General features: G+C 39.6%; 1 long non-coding RNA gene across 1 annotated transcript; it reads left to right on the top strand.

Moving 5' to 3' along the window:
- The first annotated feature begins 275 nt into the window (after nucleotides 1–275).
- LOC307049903 lies at nucleotides 276–16,194 on the top strand. Its single transcript, XR_013810772.1, has 3 exons — nucleotides 276–323; nucleotides 14,331–14,434; nucleotides 16,088–16,194. It is a non-coding gene; the product is annotated as an uncharacterized lncRNA (long non-coding RNA).
- Nucleotides 16,195–25,734: the final 9,540 nt, after the last annotated feature.

A 25,734-nucleotide genomic window follows, 5' to 3' on the forward strand; every position in this document is an offset into this window, starting at 1 on the left:
GTGTTCCTTTTATGACCTAGCCTTGGAAGTCACTCAGCCTCATTTCCTCTGCAATTCTTTAGAAGCATGTCTCTAAGTCTGGTCTGTGTTCCGGGGGAGGGGAATTAGACTTCCCTTTTTGAATAGAGGAAATGAAAAATAATCCATAACATGTTTTAAAACTACCACATGATGTAACAGGTTTTTCACTGTCAAAAAGGTAGTAGTGTATCAATTGCTCAAGCTCCCACCTGATGTTGTCAACTTTTCTTTTAGATGAAGTAATGGGGGAGACCATCAAGCATAAGATTAGAGAAGAACAGAGGGTGAGATTAAGGAGAAAGGTATGTGTTTGAAATATCTCCTTATAGGGGCGTATAGCGGCAGCACAGTAGAGCCTTGCTTCTCAAAGTGTGGTCTAGGACCAGTGGCCTCTGCCACTGAGAGCTTGTTAGAAATGCAGAACTTGGTCTCTACCTCAGACCTACTGAATCAGAATGGTATCTTAACAAGCTCACAGGAGTCCTCTGCAGAAAAGCACTGCTGAAGAGGTGGAAAAGAATTGTCAGGTAGTGAGGAGGGACAAATTGCTGTGTACACACTTAGAGCAGGCCATGTGTCCTCCTTTATGGGACAATAACAGAATATGAGTGGGATAAGAAAATGACTAAATAGTAAAGTTCATCTGAGGTTGGGAATTGCACACATTCATTGACCAGGATGTCTCGGATGGCTGTTGGGTACTTAGGTAGAATTGAAATGAAAATAAGATCTAAATGGGTTAGGGAGAGGATGGGTGCAGTTAGAGGATGAAGGTTGGAATAAGGCTGGAGAGCTGATATTGCAGAAGTATGAACAGGGTATCCAAATAAACGATAGCTAGAAAGGGAAAATACCAAGTTGGTTTTTCAGAAATGGATAAATATTATTTTGGTACAATGGAATTGTATGGAATGTTATCCAAAGCAAGTAGATTTTTGACTGAGACATTTACTTTGTTTTACAGAAATATCTGCAGTAAAGGCATTTGCTTTTTTTTTTTTTTTCTGCACAGCTTATGGGATCTTAGTTCCCCAACCAGGGATTGAACCTGGGCCCTCAGCAGTGAAAGCGTGGAGTCTTAACCACTGGACCGCCAGGGAATTCCCACATTTGCTATTTCAATAAACATCTTATATATAGTTAAGGGCAGACAGCCAACAGATTGGTATCAAATATTAGCAAATTGCACCCAGTCATCACTGATATTTCATACTGTCTTATGTGTGTGGTTTGTATTAAGAGTATAGGGCTTAGAGAGAGTTGGGCTCCTTGGAGAAGTGGCTGATACCAATTCTGCGCCAGGAAATGCACAAAATGTGTCTGGAATATCTTGTCCTATGTGAAAGACAAGGAAACTATTAAAGATGACGGGATTCATGTTAAATGGACACCAGAGCCAATTTGAAGGGGTTGCACTTGCCAAAGATGGGGTAATATTAGCAGCAAAAAAGAAAATAATGATAATGGATTGAGATACATCAAATATGTTAAAATCCATTAGTTCTTAATTATACTCACATACAAAAACTCTCATTAGTCATCTTTGGAAGATGCTATGAAACCAAAACTTTATGCTGAAAACTGGTAAATGGAGTAAAACAATCAAGCATTTATATTAAATTTTTTGTACAAATAATATTTAAGGGTGCCAAGTAGTTAATTTGAGAAAGACTTTTTAAAAGAATTTCAGTGAATAAATGTGGAAGCAATGGTAGAATTAGAATATCACCATTGAACTCCTAATGAAATAATGGATTTAGGCCATGATCATTAATGGCTCTTAAAACCATTAGGTGAATTGCTAATGGGGAGCTTTATAATGGTGGATCAGGCTGACAACAGCAAGCCTACTGCCCAGTCTTAATGTCAAAAAAAGAGAAAGAACTAGACATTATGTTTCTCCTAATGGAATTACACAATACTCCTATAAAATAGTCATGCTAGGGCTTCCCTGGTGGCGTAGTGGTTGAGAGTCCGCCTGCCGATGCAGGGGACACGGGTTCGTGCCCTGGTCCGGGAAGATCCCACATGCCGCGGAGCGGCTGGGCCTGTGAGCCATGGCCTCTGAGCCTGCGCGTCCGGAGCCCGTGCTCTGCAACGGGGGAGGCCACAACAGTGAGAGGCCCGCGTACCGCAAAAAAAAAAAAAAAAAAAAAAATAGACAAAAGATCTGAATACTTTACCAAAGAAGATATACAGATGGCAAATAAGCATATGAAAAGATGTTCAGCATATGTATCATTAAAGTAAAAGTTTAGTAAGTTAAAGTAAAAGTTCAAGTAAAATTGAGATACCATACACACCTATTAGAATGACTAAAATCCAACACCTTAACAGCATCAAATGTTGATGAGGATATGGATCAAGGAGAACTCTCATTCACTGTTGGTGGCAGTGCAAAAAAGGCACAGTCACTTTGGAAATAGTTTGGCAGTTTGCTATAAAGCTTAACAGTCTTACCACAAGATTCAGCAATTTTAATCCTAAGTCCTAGGTTTTTACCCAATTGAGCTGAAAATGTTTTTTCATGCAAAAACCTGCATGTACATGTTTTTAGCAGCTGTATTAATAATCACCAAAACTGTGTGAATGTAAATTGGTGCAGCCAATATGGAAAACAGTGTGGAGTTTCCTTAAAAAACTAAAAGTAAAGATACCATATGATCCAGCAATCCCACTCCTGGTTATATATTCGGAAAATATGAAAACTCTAGTTTCAAAAGATTCATGCACGCCAATGTTCATAGAACTATTTACAAATAGCCAAGATATGGAAACAACCCATATGGCTTAAGACAATTGGCTTAAGAAGATGGAATATTACTCAGCCATAAAAAAGAATGAAATATTACCATTTGCAGCAATATGGATGGACCTAGAGAATATTATAGTTAAGCAAGTCAGACAGAGAAAGAAAAACATTATATGATATCACTTATATGTGATATGACATGACCCAAATAAGCAGAGTTGTGTTTTTTTTTTTTAAGTAGCACATGTAAATAAAAGAAAACACTGAGTAAAAATTGTTCCTCTTGGCTGTAACAGTTTCTCAGACTTGTGTTTTGATAATCTTTGATGATTTTGAGGAGTACTGGTCAGGTATGTTATAGGATGCCCCTCTATTAAAAGTTGTCTGATATTTTCATGATGATTAGGCAGGAGTTATGGTTTTTGAGGTGAAATATAACAAAGGTAAAGTGCCATATTCATTACATCATATCAAAGGTACATACTGTTGGCATGAATTATGAGTGTTGATGCTGACCCTAATCACCTGGCTGAAGTACTGTTTGTAAAGTTACACCTTCTTCTTCCTTTCCATACTGTACTCTTTGGAAGAAAGTCACTATTGCACAGCCCATTTGGATCATGTGAATTTGGATTTATTTTGACCTCTTTTGTTATTGAGTATAGGTCACATGTTTCTGTTTCTTTGCACATCTACTGAGTTTCTACTGGGTACCTGACATTATAAATAATACATAGTAGACACATGGAAGACTGACTTTTAGTCAGGAGGTTAACTTGGCTGAACTCAAACTCCATACTCTGTCGCTCTGCAGTCAGTCAGTAGCTGACTTTTCCTTCAGATCTGTAGTTTCCAGCTTTTTTTTTTTTTTTTCCAACTAGTTCCTCTGTGATCTCACCTGTGAATATTAGTTTAGTGGTCGGCCAAATTTCAGGACAATATTGGTTGCATAAGACTCATGCCCTATGTGGCTCTTCTCTTCTGAGCTCTTCTCTGTAGTTTTCTCTTTGCTTTGCAAACCCTGAACACTGGCCTCTTATGCTTCAAAGCACTAAGGCATTGGCCTTCTGCTGGCCTGAGCTGCTGTGCAGATTGGGGTTGTCCTCAGGCAAGAAGCCCCAGATTCCTCAATCTCACCAGGTGCACCTGTTTTTCCTGAGTAGATGTCCTTCCAGTTTCTTCCTGCTTTTGGTTGTTCTCCAGTGTCTCCAAAAGGGTTTTCTTCTTAAATAATTCTGTTCAAATTTTAAAACTTTAATCTGTGGGTAGTTTGGTCTATTCAAGCTATTTTACCATTATCAGCTGAACTCTTTTTGGAGGGTCAGCAAAGTTTGACCCAGTTTAAAATGAGAACTCTGCCCTATTTCCTGCTCATTTTATTCCATAAATATTCATTTAATGCTTATGAAGTGCCATGAACTTTTCTAAGTTCTTTGTGAATGCTAACTCATTCATTCCTTGGAAACAGCCTCTATGGGAACTGCTATTATTACTCCCTTTTGCCAACAGAAAAACTACTGAAGTAAAGAGAGGTTAAGTTACTTGCCAAAGTTCACATAGTCAGCTAATAGGCTAAATGCTGAACCCAGCTTACTATTTAGCCCATTCTTCTTCCACTACCAAAAAGCTAAGGGTTGGTGCAGGGATTCTGAATGTCCCTCAAGTCACGCCATAATGCTGCTCTTTATAGTCTATGGGAGTAACTAAAAGAGAAGACTATATAAAGATATCCTGATTAATTTTACACATGGCTTTGGTGTATCATATTTCTTATCTCTCAGCCCTAGTTTACTCATCTATGAAGTGAAGTGGTATTACATTTAACAGTGTACTCCAGAAAGATCAGAAGACAATAGTGTCATCCACCTGTGTGTTTCCTCTTTGTCTCCATTAGAGGGTAAAGTGATACCAGAGAGTCATGGTTAAAAGACCTGAAAAAGAAACTCCAGTGTAAAAAGTTTATTTAAACAAATTTTTATTAGGTCGTACTATTCACTGTAAAAAAAGAAATGTAGGCTATATGGAAAAGCATAAAGAAGAAGAAAAACATCACTGCTGTAAACATTTTTCATTCCTTTTAGCTGCCTAATTTGTGAACCTCCTTCACCGTAGAGGTAGAAATGCTGGTTTCCCTACCTCCCCTCCAGCTGGGGTGTGGGTGCAGGACTGAGGCTCTGCCCCAGTCTGGGATCTGAAGACACAGAAAAGCATGAGCAGAAATATTTTGGAGACATTATACAGAGAAAGGGAAGTCCTGTTGAGTAGGGGAGGCTTGGAGCTGGCAAGATTGTAATATGAGTGGGTGTGACTCAACCTGCCCTCACGGGCTTGTGAGGCTTGGAGATATCCATCTTCCCAACGCTGCTCAGATTTGTCTCCTTCTCTCTCCTCCCCATGCCACTGCTGACTTCATTTCTCACCCGCACTACTGTGCCAGCTTCTTAACCTGGATCTGGTCTTCTTTCTCCAAGTTCCAATGAGTGCCAGACTGATTTTCTGTGGCACAAATTAGATTATGTCACTCTGCTTAAAAGTCTCAATGGCTCCCCATTTTCTCTGGAAAAGTATCCCATCTCCAGTGTTGATTTGGAAGATGTTTTCTTGAGCTGACTTCAGTCATCCTGAATCTTTCATTCAGCCTTCTCATCTTGCGCCTTATGCTCTAGTCACTTCTAACTGTTGGCAGTTTCACAAACTAATCATGAATTTTATTTTCGTGCATTTAAATATCTTCCTTATCTTTGGATCCACAATGCCGATTACAATGTGCATATGAAAAGTATTTAATAAATGTTCATTGAATAAGTGAATGAACAGTACATGTTCACATGTTCTCTGAGACTGAATCAAGAGAAAAAGAGAAAGAAATTGCAAGACTGAAGCATATCCAAGAGGTGATGACAGTCAAGGTTATAATACTACTAATAACAATAGTACTATTATTACTGATACAATTAGTAACAATAGCTAGCCTGTATTGAGCACTGACTAGGTATCAGACACTCTTGCCATAAGATACTTTGTAATATCCCTTTAGTCCTCACCACAATGCTATGAGGTAGCCACTACCATAACCATTAAACAGAAAAGAAAGCTGAGGCAAGGGCAGAGTGTAGTTAAGTAACTTGCTTAAATTTACCGGGCCTGCCAAAGGTGGAGGCAAAATTTGAATACATTCAAACTAACACCAGAACCTGCATGTTATGCTACTTTGGAGTATACTGCAGGTGGAGAACTTCAGTGACGTAAAAGAAAATGTCATTGGTTTTGAAAAATTTGAGGAATTTTAATGTCAAGGTGTTAAAAGAAATACTAATCTGAATTTTTGTATTACCTGTTAGTTGTCTACATTCCCCCACTAGAAAGAAAACACCATAGGAGAAAATGAATTTGTCTGTCTTTTACATGGAATAGCAAGTCCCTAGAAAGTGTTTAACATATGTCAATAGTAGGCACCCCATAAATATTTATGGAAGGAAATACGGAAGACAGGAATTACAAAGAATCTGTTGAAATTACAAAGGATCTGTTTTAGGCACTACCGTCATTTTATCAAATATATTTTAAGTTCCTTAAGTGTATGTAATATTCTTTCCTTTTCCCATCAGTTAGTTTGTGTATAGTACATGTTTAATAAGTAATTATTGACTGATTGAAGAGTGTCAGAAAAATTAATGAAAGACAATGAAATATTTGGAAATGGGCAGGTTATCTCTGCCTTTCAACATTTTTGGCAACTTTACAATTCAATTAGTTTTAGAAAATTAATGATAATACAAATGATTTTGTCCATAGAACTGCAAATTAGTTGTGTCTGGTGGAATGTAATTGATTATTGATCCATTACGTTTCAGCATTCCTTATCTGATTTTATACATGTGTTCTTTGAATTCTTCTTTGAACAGGTTATGAAAACATACTGGTTCCCACATTAATTGGAATACTCTTCAGCCATAAAAAAAGAATGAAATTTTGCCATTTGCAACAACATGGATGCACTTGGAGGGTATTATGCTAAGTGAAATAGGTCAGACAGAGAAAGACAAGTACTGTATGTTAGCACTTATATGTGGAATCTAAAAAGTAGAACAAAGGAATGAATATAACAAAACAGAAACAGACTCACAGATAAAGAAAACAAACTAGTGGTTACCACTGGGGACTGGGAAGAGGGGAGGGGCAAGATAGGGATAGGGAATTACTACATGTAAAATAAATAAGTTACAAGAATATATGGTACAGCCCAGGGAATAGAGCCAATATTTTATAGTAACTATAATGGAGTATAACCTTTAAAAATTGTGACTCACTATGTTGTACACCTGAAACTTATGTATTTAGCATTGTACATCAAGTATACCTCAATATTAAAATTTTAAAAAATTGAGTTAAGTAAAATCTTTGATACAGTATCATTTTATACCTATATGAAAGTCATGATTATACCCCCTTTTAAAAACTGCCCTTTGACAAGACGAAGTGCATATATTTTTCATTCAGAGCCATGTTGCTTCTTAGAAATGGGCATTGACAGTATGTGTGGTATCTCTAGATCCAGTCATTCAATTATGAGGATCCACTATGAACAGTTTGTGTTTGGGGTTAAGCATTGTGTTTTCTTCCCAGTTGAGGCACAACCTCTTTTTAAAATTTTCAACTCTTTCACAACTTTTAAAGAAGTGAGAGTTAGGTAGAAATTTTTACTATCTTGCTGGACATATTAGGACTGTCTGTCCACCAGGTGTCACCCTGACATCTTAGGATCCAAAGAAAAGAAAAGTTAGTCTTTCTTTTATAAGTAGTATATTTTTGGTAGTGGATATATTAACTGTTGACATTTTATGTCTTAATATAGGGGCTGAGGCAGGCAGGATTGGAGACAAAACTCAGGACTTTATGTTTGTCCACGTTCCTGCTTAAGGCACTTTTCCACATAACATTGTGAATTTTTCTCTCTCCTAGAGTTAAGATATTCCTTTTTAAAAAGTACTTTTTAAATTAAAATACAGTCATTCACAAATAAGCCTAAAATATATGGTCATAATCTGGATCATGTAAGAGTCCTCATAATTCTAGAGCAGCATCCCTTCAGTCATTCATGGTGACAGTCATTGATTGAGACAAAGACTCTCTCCTTGATCAAATTTTAGTCACACTCCTCTAGTCTGACTAGAGGAGTAAACTAGGCCTTGTCCTTGGGGCTTGTCTTTGGCCTATTTAGTCCAGCTATAGCAAGAATCCTGCTAACTCAGTTTAGCAAGAATTCCCCACCCTTGATATCTGATCACCCTAACTTGCCTTCAGCAAGAATCCTGTTAAGTTGGTTTTGCAAGAGTTCCCCTACACTTGATGTCTCTTGGTTAATTTTCCATCCACTGACCCCCTCACTCTGCTCCTTGGTTATAAATTTCCAGTTGTCTTTGGTATATTTGGAGTTGAGCCCAGTCTCTCTCCCCTGTTGTGATAGTCTTGACAGCTCTTGCAATAGTCCTAATGAAGTCTTCCTTACCATTCTAACAAGTGTCAGAATAAGACTTTAACACTTTTTTGTTTAACAATTATAGACAGAATTTCACAATCAAATCCCAATACTAGGTCATCTCACAAATAGAACAATAGTTACTTTGCATTTATTAGACTCTGTTCTTATTGACAATATTTACCATTGCCAAAAATTAACCTTTCATTATGCTCCAATTTCCTCTTCTCTAAAGGATTCATCTGTTGTAAGCTTTAACAGGTATGTGTGTATGGATTTATGCGTATCCTGTATAATGAGAAACAGGATTGGCTTCCTCAACAGAGGTTTTCACCACCTTCCAAAATTTGTACTTTGATATTTAATTTTTTTACATGAATTTTGTGGCTTTTCAAGGCAAATGATACCAAAGGTAACAAGTAATTCATTTGTTTATTACAGTTCATTCATTAAGAAAAAAGCAGGTAAATATGGATAGAGAAACACAATTTCTATAGCATCTGCTGTATCAGGTAATTCAGATGTGTGATTTAGATGTTGGTTAAAGTCTCTTGAGTTTTTTGGGGTTTGCTTAAGATTGATAGAAAACTCAATCCAACAAAGAGTCAGAAATTTTAAGTAACTTGCTTAGAACACAGTGATGGAGCAGGAACTTCAATTTTGTCTGCCTCCAAAGCCAGAGGTATATATATTCACTTTTCTTTCTGAAATATTTGCCAGCTACATACAGTGGGCAGGGAGCTAAAATAAAATGACTTTGATTTATTGTGATTTAGCAAAATATCTGAAATGGTGAAAATTTATAAACCTTTATATCAGAGGGAAAACTTGTATTGTTTAGAGCAATGATTCTTATATTGATATCCATTAATTGAGGCTATTGTTCTTACCAGAGACTATTTAACTTAATTACATATAAAATGATTTAATATTGAAACATGTGCAAAGTAACTATGGAGTCCCTAATTCTCTAATAGAATTATTACCTCTCTCTTTCAATTACTATACCAGAGTGGGCCACTAGGTGTCAATCTGACACAGAAATTATCTAAAAAGACCCTTAGAAAGTAAGTGAGCTGACTTTGTAGAAAGATGGTCTGTTTTGCCTTCTCCAGTACGGTATGTGAATTTTGTGTCCACTCAGCCCTTTGCCATCCATCTGCCTGGGAAAATACTACAATTATTTTACTGAAGTAAAATTATTTTACCACCAAGAGAAATGTAATAAATGTCTTTTGATATTTAAAGTAGGGTTATTTCTGACAGATTTATTAAAAAAAGATAAATTTTTTTAGAATAACAATAGAAAAAACAACATCCTTAGGAGTAAACCTAACAAAAATATGCAAAATGCATATGAGGGAAACTTTACAACAGTCTTGAAAGACACAGCAATACATACACATTATCAAATTAAAAGACATCCCTTCTTTTTGGATAGGATGTATCAGTGACATGTAGATGTCAACACATACTTTTAATGCTATCCCAGTTGAAATACTGCAAGTATTTCTGGAGCAAGACAAATTAATTCTGAGGTTCATATGAAAACTAAACTTATAAGAATAACTATGAAAGTCCTGGTTTCATAGTTCATGAAAGTCCTTTCTCTATTTGTGGGCTTCTCATTGCAGTGACTTCTCTTGTTGTGGCGCACGGGCTGTAGATGTGCAGGCTTCAGTAGTTGTGGCACATAGGCTCAGTAGTTGTGGCACGTGGACTCTAGAGCGCAAGCTCAGTAGTTGTGGCGCACGGGCTTAGTTGCTCCGCGGCATGTGGGATCTTCCCAGACCAGGGCTCGAACCCATGTCCCCCTGCATTGGCAGGCAGATTCTTAACCACTGTACCACCAGGGAAGCCCAAGCCTCTTACTTTTAATTTCTATTTGTCCTTAACAGGGTCTACAGTCTGGTTACTTCATGCAGATGTTTATGGTAATTGAGTGGGGTGGGGGCGGTGAAGAGAGAGGGAGCACCACTCTACTCCCATCTCACAGCCCTGCCTTTTTTCCCCCTCAGTTTGCCTTTTTCTCAAGTTTCTGAATGTTCAACTTGGCACTTGTTGGCCAAGCCATAACCTGAAGTGACGACCCCTCTTCAAGTGAAGAAGATTCTCTTCTTCAGGATCCTGGAGTGCTGAGAGATCTGGAAACAGCTTTCTCAACTTCCTCCTCCTGGGTCTCAGGTTTACAAGCCCTAAATTAACCTCTGGTTAATAAATACCAGGTTAATAAAGGGATAGAATGCCCCTTTCATCATTACCCAAATTAGTTCTCTTTTTATTCTCCCTTTACAAAGTTATTCTGTTATAGGTTTTATTTAAAAGTCTTTTGCTGTACAGAACTCATTTCAGGTATGGGCCAAGAGGAGGTATGGTTCAGATAGTCACGTTAGTGAATGTGTCTGGAAAGGCTTTCTTCGCTTGCCTCCTGTGATGCCGTACTCTCCTGCTTTTCCTCCTTCTTCACTGGCTACCTCTGCTTGGTCTCCTTACATGCTCTTCCTCCTCTGCCTGACTCTTACATGAAGGAGAGCATCTTGATGGAGGTAAAAGTTCTCTCTTTATTCACTATCACTCCATAGATGGTTTCTTCTAGTTCCATGGATTTAATACCATCTGATATTGGTGAATTTAAATTTATATCCTCAGCTCTAATCTCTAGCAGTTCCACATTTTATATCCAATAGCTTCCTTGAAAGCTCAGCTAAACAGCTGATGAGCAACTCACACTTAATATGTAGAAATAGAATTCTTGGTGTCGCCCAGTTCTACCCTCTTTCCAGGCTTCTTAATTCAACAAGACCATTGTGCATTCAATTGTCCAATCAAAACACAAAAGAAAATAAAAACCTAGGACTCATTCCACTGACATGTTTCACATCAAACCCATTAGCAATTTCTGTTGATTTTACTTCTAAAATATATTTTATATCCAGTTCCTCTCTCAATTCTTATAGTCACCACCCCGGTCCATATCACCATCCTTTCCCAGGAAAGGATGAGATACTGCCTTTCAACCAGTCCCTTTGCTTTCACTCTTTAACCTCTTCCCCCGTATATCAACCAGCATAATCTTTTAAGAATGTGAATCTTATTACTTTGATAATCTCATGATAAACCTTTATGAATTTTCCATTGCACTTAGAATTAAATTAAAAATCTTTAATGGAATGTTCTTCATACTTTTTGTTCAAATGCCCCTAGATATTTTTAAATGGACAACTAAGAGTAAATTTTGCAGAAAAATTCCTTTCATTTTAAAATATCAGTATTTTAAAATAAAAAGATTACATAATTCTACTGAATATATTCAACTAATTATTAAACGTAACAAGGAAATTATTTTTTAAAATCATCCCTTAGCGAGATGCATAGGACTTTTTTCTCCAATTAGATCATATTTCTGTAGATTAACATTTTTTATAACTAGAATAAGACGAGTCAATGTTCAGCATTAGTTCCATACCTAATGTGCGCATTAGGATTTTTTTTTTGCATAGCCAAATTTCAACAGGTTTTTCAGATATGCCTTAAAAAATGTGATGGTGAGAAGAAACCTTAAGAATTATCATGTATGGTTACATTTGTAATTTCATTTCATGATTAAAAATATTAATTTATCATTATACATTTGAAGGAACAAGCATATTCTATCAACTTCTGAGAGGGAGGAATCCATCCTAATTGACCAAAGTTGATTTTCTACAGTTCAGAACATGTAATTTGGGAGCATTTTATTCTACACCCATAATTAAGTGGATACTAAGAATGCAATTTAATCAACTTTGTAGAAATTAACAGCAAAAAAAGAGAAATTATTAGTCATTAAGTACAGTATGTACTTATAAAGGGTATACTATTTATAGGAGAATCTATAATATAGTCCTGTTAATTTAAATCTAATAGATGAATCATGAAAATATATAAAATAGTGGATAAGTGGCTGGGTAACAATTAGCAGGAGGCTTTTCTTCAAGTAAAATAATAAGTATGGCTTTACCATACTCAGTGATCTTTCAGTAACTGTTCATGAGATGTATCTTTTCCAACTCTGAATAAATATTTAAGAATTTTTAAAACTTCTGTCTTGTTTCCAATATATGTATGTTTTTCTTTATGAAGTAATGTTGATAAGAAGTAAACTTAAAACTTTGATCTTCTCCTTAAGATCATGCAAAGCATGCTATGGAGACACAGACTACCTCATGGACAGTACCTGTGCATAATATCATTTTGGCTGTATTACCAGAACTTACCCAAAATATTGCCCTCCTTAGATCCTTATCCAAACTGGGTATTCTGTAAAGTGGAACTTACAGTCACTGATTCTTTGAATATACCTCATATACAGATTTCAATGTACTCCTTTCTCTACAGATTTCTTTTTAAAAGGGCTTCTAGTTATTTTCAGTTGATACCATGACATCTTATTTAAGTTTTCTTACTTAAAAGTCAGTATCTCTTTCAGGAAAATTTAACAATTAAAAATCTGTACTTTTTAAATGATGTATTTTTTTCCCAGAAAAATTTAAATAGAATTGGATAGTGATTTTGAAAAGCTAAAATTGTTTCAACAGTTTTTTTTTTTAAATCACATACCATGCCATTGTAGTTTTCTTTTTCTAGTTTAATTCTTTTGAAAATCATGATTCAGATTGCACATGCAGTCACAGCAGGCTCTCCTTCCAAGATACGGGTCAATCCATCAGGACATATGCAGTTGCCTGTTCTCAGTAAACGATCTCAGCAAGAAATGGGCAATGGAATTTTATTCATGCAAGGCAGAAATCAATAAAACAGGTTATAATTTTAGGATATACTTTGTATATCACCTTGAATTTGGCATATTGATCCTTTAATACAACAAACAAGAAATGTGGAGAATTTTTTTTCATAGTAAGAGTAAAGCATGCTTACCATATAAAAACTGAGGAACTGGACAGAATAAAATGCCATATATTTGGCAGAATGTGTATGGTTTGGAGCACAGATTTAGGGTCTACTTGACTAGGTTCAAATCTCAGTTGTGCCACCAACTGACTGTATGACCTTGGGAATGTGACTTTACTTGTCTGTGCTTCTGTTTCTTCAGTTGTAAAATGGAGATGATGTTAATAGTGACTATTCCATAGGGTTGCTGTGAAATGAAATGAGTCACCCAGATAAACCATCTGGCTCCAGGAAGCATTCAGTAATAATTAGCTAACCTCATCCAAGGCAACCATTGTTGATGATTTGCTATTATGATTTTATTGCGTGCATTTTTTTTTTTTTTTTTTTTTCTTTTTTTTTTTTTTTTTTTTTTGCGGTACACGGGCCTCTCACTGTTGTGGCCTCTCCCATTGCGGAGCACAGGCTCCGGACGCGCAGGCTCAGTGGCCATGGCTCACGGGCCCAGCCGCTCCGCGGCATGTGGGATCTTCCCGGACCGGGGCACGAACCCACGTACCCTGCATCGGCAGGCGGACTCTCAACCACTGCGCCACCAGGGAAGCCCTTATTGCGTGCATTTTTAACATTTGTTATGATTATAATATGTGAATGTGTATATATCCTGCTTTTCTTTTAAAATTAATATTTTTATGACTACAAAGTTGTTTCATAATCTTTATAGTAAAAAAATACAGATAACATGTTGGCTCAAAATGATGTTCTGATCATGGAAGCCATTTAAAATGCTTTTCCTGGAGTGTCTTAGTACACTGGTATAAACAGCAGAGGGTGACCCTCCTCATCTGTGAGAACGCACAATGTAACTCTGAAAATTGGATGTTTGTCCCAAGGGAAATTATACCTCCCTCCCCATAATGTGTCTTCAGAGAGGTCCTTATGCCAGCTGCCTCAGTGATAGATATGTGACTTGCAGTCAGTGTCTCTAAGGGAAACAGTCCTATTTACCACCCACCACCAGTTGCTCTCTTGTTTCACCCAGGATAGTATTCTCAAAGACTCTTGGAGCAGGAAAGAAGCTCTAACATTTTGTGGAACAGAAACATCAGGAGGCTACTATCTTAGTCATTGCCGTAACAAAATACTACAGGCTGGGTGGCTTAAGCAACAGACTTTTATTTCTTACAGTTTTGGTGGCTGGGAAATCCAAGATCAAGGTGCTGTCCAATTCAGTTTCTGGTGAGAGCTCTCTTCCTGGCTGGAAAATGGCCACCTTGCTGTGTCTTCATAAGGTAAAGAGAAGAGGGGGAATGGAGAGAAGGGAAGAGGGAGGAGGGTAAGGGCTGAGGGAGAGGGAGAGAGGGGTAGGGAGAGAGGGGGAAAGAGAAGGGGAGAGGGGGAGAGGGGGAGAGGGAGAGGGGAAGGGAGCGAGATAGAGAAAGGGAGATCTTTCTCTTCTTATAAGACCACATTCCTGTTGGATTAGGGCTCCAACCTTATGGTCTCATTTAACCTAAATTATCTCCTAAAGACCATATCTCCAGATATAATTAAACTGAGGTTAAGACATCAACATATGAAGGGCTTCAACATACCACATGCTATGGCGTATACTGGGTGTGTTGTAGGCATTGTGGGTACACAGGCAACCTAAATAGTCCCTGCTTTCCTAGATTTTAAAGCCAGTATGGGGCTCAGCCAATAAACAAACAATAACATGGTGTCATTAGTAACCCTTACTGAGGAGAAATAATAAGGGTAGGAGGAGAGAGAGCAATTTAGATGAATATATGTGCCATTTAGGATAGAGTGGTTAAGGAAAATTTTTAGGACAAGGGGTGGGTATTTGAATAGGAACCTGAATAACTGAGGGAGGGAGTTGTGTACCTCTTTAGGGAAAGGGCATTCCAGGCAGCGGGTAGAGTGAGTGCAGCGTTCTTGAAGTGGCAGCACACTTGAAGTATTTGTGGAACAGCAAGCGGACCAAAGTGGATGAGTGGAATAAACTAGGGAAAGAATGGTGGGAAATGTAATTGAAGAGAGAGCCAGACTTCAGATCATACAAGGCTGTAGGGCATGATATCTTTGAGCTTCCTTCTGTAACAGGGAAGAACCAAATCTGACTACATGTCGGATCTGTTTCTTTTACTTTGCTTCCCCTTGCTCTTGTTCACCAAAAGGATACTGTCTATACAAATGGCCTGCCTCAGGGAACCCTGCCCCACTGCCTGAAATGTTAAACCAAAGTGCCTTTGTTCAGCGAAACATCCTGACCCTGTCCACCTGTGCTTGGCTGCAAGAAGGAAGAAATTAACACATCCCCTCCTCAGGCTGGCCATTCCAGGGAACATTTGCAAATCTTATGGCCATTTTACTTTACTTACTCACCTCCTCCCCCATCTCTGTTCTATAGAAGAAACTGGCATCCAAACCCCGTAAGATGGATTTTTTAGTAAACACTAGTCTGCCATCTTCTCTGTCCGCTGGCTTTCTGAATAAGGTCATATTCCTTGCCTCAGCCCCTCGTCTCCAATTTATTGGCCTATCGTGCGGCGAACAGAGCAAGCTTGGACTTGGTAACAAATTTGGCTTAGCCAGCAAGGAGCCTTGCTGCTCGTGGCTAGCTGGCCCCTCTCAGGAAACACTGGAGCAAAGCCTTAGCAGCTGCCAGGACCACTTGTCCTGAGGATCTTCCCTTCAAAATTCCCTGAAGCGGCACCAGCTACCCCAGCGCTTGGCAGTTGAAGCAAGGAACCGACCAACTTCTGCGAGTCGATGGACTCGATTTTGTAGGGTAAGTCTACTCGATCTGGGAACCGGTTCGTTGGTTTTGGCTTTGGTTTTGTGTATCCTTTTGTGTTGCGAGTCAACAGACTTTGTAGGGTAAGTCGGCGTGCATATACTGGGAACATTTTCCCCTCTCAATTTGGGCTTTTCCTTTACAGGATAAGCCAATTTGTTTGATTGGAGTACCCTGTTGGAGGGGCAGTTGTTGTTGGACTCTACCTGATTTGGAACCGGTTCATTGGGAGCGAGTTCATTGGTTTTGTAGGGTAAGTCTACCTGATTCGGGAACTGGTTTGTTGGTTTTGGTCTTGGTCTTGTTTTGGTTTTGTGTGCATCGATGCTAGAATTTGTTTGGGCCTTTTGTGTTGGAATTTGTTTGCTCCTTTTTGTGTTTTGGTGTTATCAAACTTATGAAAATGGGAAATACTCCATCTATCCCGAAGGAGAGCCCTTTGGGGAGTATATTAGATAAATGGGCAAAACAGAGCCGTGAGCCTTTGACTAAGAAAGACATGATATACTATTTTAATAGGGTGTGGACCCAATACATAGGATCAGAAGAGTGATAGCCCCTGAATGGCTCACTCAATTATTATAGGATCTTGCAGTTAGAAGTGTTTTGCAAAAGAGCAGGCTGCACAAGCAGTTGTTTCAACTGCCCCCCTCCGCATGCCGCCATCATATTCACCGCCTCCTGTTTCCCCTACCCATGGGGATCAAATAGAAGTTTCTGTGTTTACCCCCAGAGCACAGGAGCCTGGTTTAGTATCACCATCTAAGACCCAGCAGGGTACCAAATTTGTACCGGGAGCCACTTCTGTAGCAGGGCAATTTCGCTTGTGCCAACATCCTGTAAGAGGCCAGGGAACTCCCTTAGACTTGAGGTGTCTGATTCTAATTTCCCCACAGGAGCCCTGGGCAACTTTGACAGTGGGGAAGAAGTTGATTGACTTTCTAATAGATACCACTCCCCAAACCTTCCCTATTTATCTTAAGAGGCTTGTAAATATTAAACAAAGGGGAAACAAAGTCATCCTAGGAAAAACTCGCCTGTGCTTTGAGATGAGATGGTCTTCTCAGGAACCCTCATCTCTGCCATCTTTTTAAAATGCAAACTTTGAAAAGAGGGTAAAACAGTTTAGAAATCGACTTGTCAAGGATAAATAAAAAAAGAAGTGTCTTTTCTGTAAAAAATTCAGTCATCTAGACACGTGAGCTTGATTTGTTCCATCTGCCAGAAACCTAATTTTAATGCCACCTCTTTTTGTAAACTGATGGGTTTTACACTGCTGTACCTGACTTAGGGCTGAAATTTTGAAATGAGAACTATGATGTCTCTCTGTTTGTTTGTGTCCTTGTATGTGTCTTTGTCTTTGAATAACATTGCTGAGATTAATTTGGGGATGAGCTCTGTTTAATTGGCCTAAAGAAAAGTAAGTGCTTACAAACCAAGCAATTCTAAATACAAGAGAAATAGAGCTACATGAGTTTCTGGTTCACGTGAACTGGGAAATATTCAGTATTAAATTAATACCTGGTATTAATGTTTGTTTGTTGATCTAATTAATATAGACATGTCTTTAAAGTCATCAACATTAAGTATAATACTTCTATTGTGCCTAGGTTTAATATAAGCTAAATAAAATCTTATTATATCTGTTGCAAATTTGTCAGCAAGGAAAGTAACTTGATGCGAAGAAACTTTTAAGGAAAGAAAATGCAAATGAGATAAGAGCTTTAGGTAAATTTTAAAAATAATTGTATTTTAGGAATGTCTATCTAAAATTGGTCTCTCCAGATAATCGACAATTTGAAAGTTAGAATTGTGTTAAAATAAGTTAAGTGATGGAAGGTTTTTTGGAAAGTGGACCCTGAGAAAAGAGTTTTGTACATGGTCAGGATTGACTAAGTTTAAAATAAGTTTAGGGCTTCCCTGGTGGCGCAGTGGTTGAGAGTCCGCCTGCCAATGCAGGGGACACGGGTTCGTGCCCCTGTCCGGGAAGATCCCGCATGCCGCGGAGCGGCTGGGTCCGTGAGCTATGGCCGCTGAGCCTGCGCGACCGGAGCCTGTGCTCTGCAACGGGAGAGGCCACGGCAGTGAGAGGCCCGCGTACCACAAGAAAAAAAAAAAAGTTTAATCGAGTAAATGAACTTTAAAAGTATAAAAGTAAGCTGGTACAAACTTGAATTTGGCTTTTCTCTCTGTTAGGAAGACAAGGTTTCTTGAGATGTTGAACTGCCTTTGATAACAGATTTTAAGTTTCTTTACCTTTTAAGTGATCTGTATTTGACTTTGAAATCTTTTATTGTTACTTTGGCTAAGTGAATAGCTTTTGTTTCACAGTGACCTGTTATCCTATTTAAGTGTTTTAAACCCTTTTGATATATTTTTTGACAAAACTTCCCAAATCAAATTTTAATGAAGTTCCTTTGACCTCTAGCTAACTTTGGGATGCTTCAAAGGGGCCTAAAACACTCTAAAGTAAGATATTAATTAACTAATTAGGTTCACTTGGTATGTTGAATTACACGGGAAGTGTCGTCAAATACATAATTAATCTTCTTAGGTTCTATTGTATGGCAAATGATACAGGTATTCTAGAGAGTATATAGAGTTCCTAAAATTTTGGTATATCCTGGTAAAATGTTATCAGTCATAATTCTAGTTATTATCTGAAAGTGCTGTATGTCATAGCAGTAACCAAGTTACTTTGTTAATTGTATTGTAATCAGATTTAAACGTGCCTTCTTAAGTCTTTTGTCATTATAGACAGTTATGGTTTCACTCTGATACTTTTGCAAAAATGCTTCCTCTTCAAGAAGATTTATAGAAAGGACCTTTGGATAAATACAAGTTTCTGGCTTTTAGAAACTTAATAATGCTGAACTGGGTAAGAAATTGAAAAATTCTAATGGGAAAACTGATGGCTTCATAAAGCTATTAACAAAAAGGATTAGTTACATAGGACTAAGTGAACTGGTGAATATAGTTCTAATTTTTATGGTTTCTATCTGAAAAATGACTGGTTTAAATCTGTGTTTTCCAGGTGTAAGGAAAACCTTCCCCTTAAACTGATTCTGACTTATAGTAATTTGGTAAATTATACCTTTGTAAGCAGAATTGAAACATTTATTTTTTTCTCTCTTCCTAGTTGATTCTGCCAGTAGCATATGCTTGTCTGGAAGATTAGGCCATGCATGTCTAAGTATGCACGGCCAGTACAGTAAAACTGCGGATGGCTCATTAAATCAGACCGATCAGTTAAATCAGTCGCTTGTTATTGCAACTGGATTATAACTAGTTATACTAATCGTTGTTTTAATTTGTTCTTTGTTTCCAAATTGTTTGTGCTTTGTGTCTCCCTGCTGCATTATGTCTTTGTCAGTGTTACTAGCTACATTACATATATCCCGTCTATTTTATAAGATGTTGTCTCTTATACCACCTAATGTGTAACCAGGCCTCCAACAAAACTTCTACGGCTAAACATCTTCAGGAAATAGATCACATTTATAACATAAAATAATTGTAATAGTGTGATTCTAGTATGGGAAGAAGCAACAAGGGAAAATGTCTCCTGGATCATAATTAGATAGAGGATCGAATCTTTAATTATCAGTAGGGCCTAATCCAAAAACTAGCACCTAGAGTGGCATATCAAGATTTTTTGTCTGATCTGGGATGAGCCTCCCAGCACCGTGGGACAGAAGTTGATCATGAAATGTCTCCCAAATATCAGTCAAATTCCTGACCAAGAGGAGAGGATCTGAGAAATGGAATATTTCCTGCCATGTCAGTCATTAGCGATTGCAGCCCTCCAGCGTGAGCCAGTGAGCCCTGAGGTAATTCAGGAGGGAAAAGAATACCTGCCACCTAGCAGCCATCAAACTATAGCCACTCCCTATGGTGAGCCCTGAGGAAACTCAGGATGTGAAAACACAGGATACAGGCCCCAGATAGCTGAGGTCCATATCAAGGGAATGATTTCAGTGAGCCCAGACTCTTGCATCTTCCCATACATAGAAAAGCACTAAATTCCTTAACTTGAGATGCTGTCTCCTGGGCTTGAAGCCCTCAAAATTCCCGCCAAATAAATCATAACTCTCAACTTTTAGGTTGTGAATATTTTTTTAAGTCTAGAGGTGTAAAGGAGACACTTTCCAGAGAGGAACAAAAGACACAACATTTGGAACACTGGTACCAATGATGGACACTCCCAGAAAGATCCATCTGACAAAGCAATTAGAACAGTCATCACCCCTTTTTCCACAGGATTGTGGAATGGACATTGACAGTGGGGAATTGTAACAGGGAAGAACCAAATCTGACTACATGTTGGATCTGTTTCTTTTACTTTGCTTCCCCTTGCTCTTGTTCACCAAAAGGATACTGTCTATACAAATGGCCTGCCTCAGGAAACCCTGCCCTTCTGCCTGAAATGTTAAACCAAAGTGCCTTTGTTCAGGGAAGCATCCTGACCCTGTCCACCTGTGCCTGGCTGCAAGAAGGAAGAAATTAACACATCCTCTCCTCGAGGCTGGCCATTCCTGCAAACCTTTGCAAATCTTACGGCCTTTTTACTTTACTTCCTCACCTCCTCTCCCTCTCTGTTCTAGAAAGAAGCTGGCATCCAAACCCCATAAGATGGGTTTTTTTTGGAGGCATTAGTCTGACATCTTCAGGGTCTGCCGCCTTTCTGTTGTTTTTTTTTTTTTTTGCGGTACACGGGCCTCTCACTGCTGTGGCCTCTCCCGTTGCGGAGCACAGGCTCCGGACACGCAGGCTCAGCGGCCATGGCTCATGGGCCCAGCCACTCTGCGGCATGTGGGATCCTCCCGGACCAGGGAACAAACCCGCGTCCCCTGCATCAGCAGGCGGACTCTCAACCACTGCGCCACCAGGGAAGCCCCGCCTTTCTGAATAAAGTCATATTCCTTGCCTCAGCACCTCGTCTCCGATTTATTGGCCTGTCGTGCAGCGAGCAGAGGGAGCTTGGACTTGGTAACCCTTTCAAGTAGGTAGGAAAAAGCCCTTTGAGAGAGCTTGATGGCTATGCTGAGAGTAGCAGGTAGCAGGCAGGTGTGGAGACAGGAGGCACTGTTGGCTCTAGCAGTCACCCATCCAGTCCAGAAGACTCACCTCTGCCTCACTGTTCTATGTATCACCCACATTTCTGCTTCCTGACCTTTGCTCTGATCTCTTCCTTGACACTGTACCACTCCCCTTTCTAGTTATTTAATCTTTTGTGATCCAGCTCCTGTCATTGACTGATTTCATTCCAGCCAATTTTATACCTGGAAAAACATGGCAGGTGACCTCTCTTCACATCTTTCAAATAATTTAACATTCCTGGATTCTGCCAACTAATTAAGTTATTCTGAGAATAATTTCCTAAATGTGTATGATTCTACCTTACTAAAGTAACACTTTTCTTACCCGGAGATTCTGACTCCATAGCCTCATGTAAATGGAATGCAGAGAGAATTCAGAAAAAAAAGAACAAAAAACACCTCTAGGCTGCCAGAAAAGGCACTGCAATTCATGCCCTAAAGTCCTCATGTTTTCCTCTTAGAGGCTTATCTCCACAGATGACCATCAGAAGAGCTACATGATAAACGTCCATGTGTCACTGAATCAAACTTGGGTCCCCTTGCCCATGTGCAGTAAAGCCTATCTACAGACACTGGATTGTGGTGAAGGAAAATGCAGCGTTTATTGTAAGGCACCAGACAAGGATTCTGAGTGGCTACTGCTCAACAGACCTGAACTTCTCTATGGTTTTCAGGGAAGAGTTTTTAAAGACAGGGTGAGGAAGAGTGTTACGGGTATGTGATCAGCTCATGCACACTCTTCTGATTGGTTGGTGGTGAGGTAATCAGGTGTCAACATCATCAATCTTCTGGTGCCAACCGGTCTGGGCCTACGTGCTTATGGTCAGCATACAATTAACTTCTTCCACCTGGTGGGGTTTTAGTATCTGCAAAACAGCTCAAAGGATATGACTCAGAATATTATCTGAAGCCCTTGAGGAGGAACTAAAAGTCCTTGACTTTGTTTAATGGCTGAACTATTATTATTTTCTCTTGCTGGACTGTTTTCCTTTGTTTCTGCATTTTCTCACTTGCCTGATTAAATTTATTCTTTGGAACTCAGGGAAGGCTTAGGAGGCTAAAGTTTCTCTATAAACAAGAGGCAGGTGGAGGCCATGGGGAGCTGTGGCGGGGGTGGTCAGTCCCAGGAAGGCTCCTTAGGGTCTTGCTCTGTCACACATGGTGCTCTGTGGCAGGGAGTTTCCCTTCTTTCTTGTTTCTGGGGATCTCAGTTATTTTACCTCTGAGCTTGAAGAAGAATTTGTCTTTCTCCAGTTGATAGGATGGACCACTCAGCTCACTCCAGTTGATGTAGGGTGAAGTCAGTCCCACAATGTGAAAACCACTTTATCAGTAGGAAATATTGAGGACACCTGAAAGAACAGACGGGCGTTCTGACGTGAAGGAGCAAGAGTATCTGACTTTTTTTTTTTTTTTTTTTTTTTTTTTTTTTTTGCGATACGCGGACCTCTCACTGTTGTGGCCTGTCCCGTTCCGGAGCACAGGCTCCGGATGCGCAGGCTCAGCGGCCATGGCTCACGGGCCCAGCCGCTCCGCGGCATGTGGGATCTTCCCGGACCAGGGCACAAACCCGTGTCCCCTGCATCGGCAAGCGGACTCTCAACCACTGCGCCACCAGGGAAGCCCCTGACATTTTTTTAAAGTTTAGAAGTAAGAGGTCCTGGAATGGCTATAGTTCACGAGTTAGAAGGCATTTAAAACTCTTAAGGTTCCTGTTATTCTCCTCCACTTCTCTTTCTTTTCACGGCTACCTTTATCTTTGTCCCTTTTCTATTTCCCTGCCTGGGCAAGGGAGGGCATGCTTTGGGTATCATCCTATTTAATTAATCTATTCTTTAAGAACTAGAGATGAATTTCTGGAAATAATGAAAAAATAGAGAAAAATGCTTAGAAGTGTCTTACAAATGCCTGCTAAAGTATTACTCTTTATATTGGTGACTGCATAACATTTAAGTTTAGCATCTATTTTTTATGTTGCAGCCTTGGCACCTGAATTAATCAAGATTAATGAGCTGGCCCTGCAAATAATGAGCAGCATCTGAAGGACTGGTGTAGGTTCTCAATGAATGCCAGTTGAATTTAATTTCAGTGATAATCTGTCTCATTAAATGAATTGCACGAGTCCTGAGAAAGGCAACTTATATATCTGGCTCATGACTACAATAGCTGTGAGGGGATTGGGAGGTTCTTCCTCAACTCCTTAAAGACAGTAAAATGGACTTACACTCAGATTTCAACAGGTCTCTAGACTCCGACAGATCTAGCGGGAAACCTGCTGCTACCAGTTATCGGTCGCGAGAGGCATAATTTCTGTAAGTTGCAATTTTCTTATTTATAAAATGGTAATAATGATTGACACCACCTTAGTCTTTGATAGGAGAGGCCGGTGCCCTGGACACAGCTCCCGGCCCTTTCTGACTATGCTGCTTGGCAAGATGTAAAGAGTTAGCAGGGCCAAGGGGATGTACCCATCTAGAGCCTGCTGCACTCTGGCTCCACCCCAAAGACTACCTCCAAACACGTAGGACCCCAGAATTTCACGTGCATAAGACTCTGAGCCTGCTTTCGGAGCCTGCCTGTGGTGGCCATGGGGGCTCTGCTTGAGGGATGGGAGGGGTGTAAACAGAGCTTGTGTGTTCCTGGCCACAAATGTGCATTTCAGGCATCTTACACAGTGCAGGTGGAGCCTGAGGTAAGAAGAGAAGAGGGGTGCACCTGGAATGGGTACTCTGGGGATCCGTGGGTATCCTGGGGCAGCCACACTCCTGTGTGAAACTCCAAGGAATGAGATAACTTGAAATTTGAAGCCGGAACTCCAGGTGGTTATGACATACATTTTTCAAGGTTGGGGGGGATGGAATATATTTTATTTAGCAGATTGTTTGCTTGATTTACTGTTATTTTTAAAGATTATTTGTAATGTGAGATGATTGCAGTTTCACATGCAGTTGTGAGAAATAATGTAAAAGGATCTCTTGTACATTTTGCCTAGTTTCTCCCAATGGTAACATTTTGCGAAACTGTAGCATAATATCACTACCAAGATATTGACGTATATACAATCCAAAGATCATACTCTGATTTCCCCAGTTTTACTTGCAATCATTGGTATTTAATATGTGTGTATTAAGTTCTACACCTTTTTTTTTTTTTGGCTGTGTTGGGTCCTCGTTGCTGCACGTGGGCTTTCTCTAGTTGCGGCGAGTGGGAGCTACTGTTTGTTGCGGTGCGCAGGCTTATTGCGGTGGCTTCTCTTATTGTGGAGCATGGGCTCTAGGCAGACGGGCTTCAGTAGTTGTGGCTTGCGGGCTCAGTAGTTGTGGCTTGCGGGCTGTAGCGTGCAGGCTCAGTAGTTGTGGCACATGGGTTAGTTGCTCCGCGGCATGTGGGATCTTCCTGGACCAGGGCTCAAACCCATGTCCCCTGCATTGGTAGGTGGATTCTTAACCACTGTGCCACCAGGGAAGCCCAAGTTCTATACATTTTATCACCTGTTTAAGTTCATGTATTTGCTACCACAGTCAAGACACTAAACAGTTCTAAGACCACAGGGATTCCTTGTGGACTTAATTACTTTTAAATATGTAGATATATAGAATGTACCAGAAAATGAGGGGGAGTAGTATTAAAATTAAATGTTTGGCCTAGGCTAAATTTAGAGTAAAATAGTACATCAGAATGGAGGACACATCTGAAAGGGAAAAAACTCTTCCTGAAACAAAATGCTTGTATTAACCCAGTGATTCCACTGGGAGAGGTTTTCCTCCCACCTGCACTTAGAGATGGTGATTGTGGGAAGGCTGTACTTGAAAGTGCTGCCTCTAATTCCTGGGACAGGCTGGTTCTCTGTTCTTTATTGCTCAATACCCCACATCTATATGTTGTTTGCTCAACACTCCTCTTGTTCTTTATTGCTTAATACTCTGCATCTGTGAACACAGGAATGCTGACTGAGGCAACCCTCATATTTTAGTAAAGCTCTTGGACTTCCTAGGAGGCCTGACTTCCAGAGTTTGTAGGAGGGTTGAGGGCCAGCCTGCTATCTTATTAGGACCTTATAAACATCTCAGGCATACACACTCTACCCTGAATACAGACTTTTAGGGCAACTAGGCCAACTCATGTTCTACTGGGGCAGTTAACAAGGCAGAAAGGACTTTTATTACCTGCTAATGGCAGAAGTTATTACTGAAGCCTGTGAAAAAGGAGAAAGCTTGATGGACGGAGGAGATAAAAGCTAAGACCCTTGTGGAACATAATCAAATAAGAAGAATTGTTGTTAGGTTATAGGCAGGATTCAGGTTCGGAACAGTTCCACCCCTGACCTTCCTGCAGCTTGTCTCAGATGTTCTGGGGTCTACCCTGGAATCCCTTTGATTATTATCAGGTGCTTCTGTTCTGCTTACCCCACCCCCTCCCAGATACAGCCTGTTGGCTAGCTGACAGGCTGACTGACTCTTCAAGCTCTTCTTTTCCAGTCTTTTGGCTTCTAAGTCTCTGTATTTTCAGTAGTTGGTTGACTCCTAACAGGAGCCAAGACCTAATCTGGGAATGAAGCCAGGACCCAGGGCAGCCAAAGGCAAAAACTGGCTGTGAAAATAAACCTAACACTTCCTCAAGGACTCCAGGGTGTTAGAAATGTTATGGAGGCAAACCATTTGTTTATTTTAGGGTCCACATTATTGAGATATAT

The sequence above is a fragment of the Hyperoodon ampullatus genome (assembly GCF_949752795.1).
Source record: "Hyperoodon ampullatus genome assembly, chromosome: 3".
In the NCBI taxonomy this organism is placed as follows: domain Eukaryota; kingdom Metazoa; phylum Chordata; class Mammalia; order Artiodactyla; family Ziphiidae; genus Hyperoodon; species Hyperoodon ampullatus.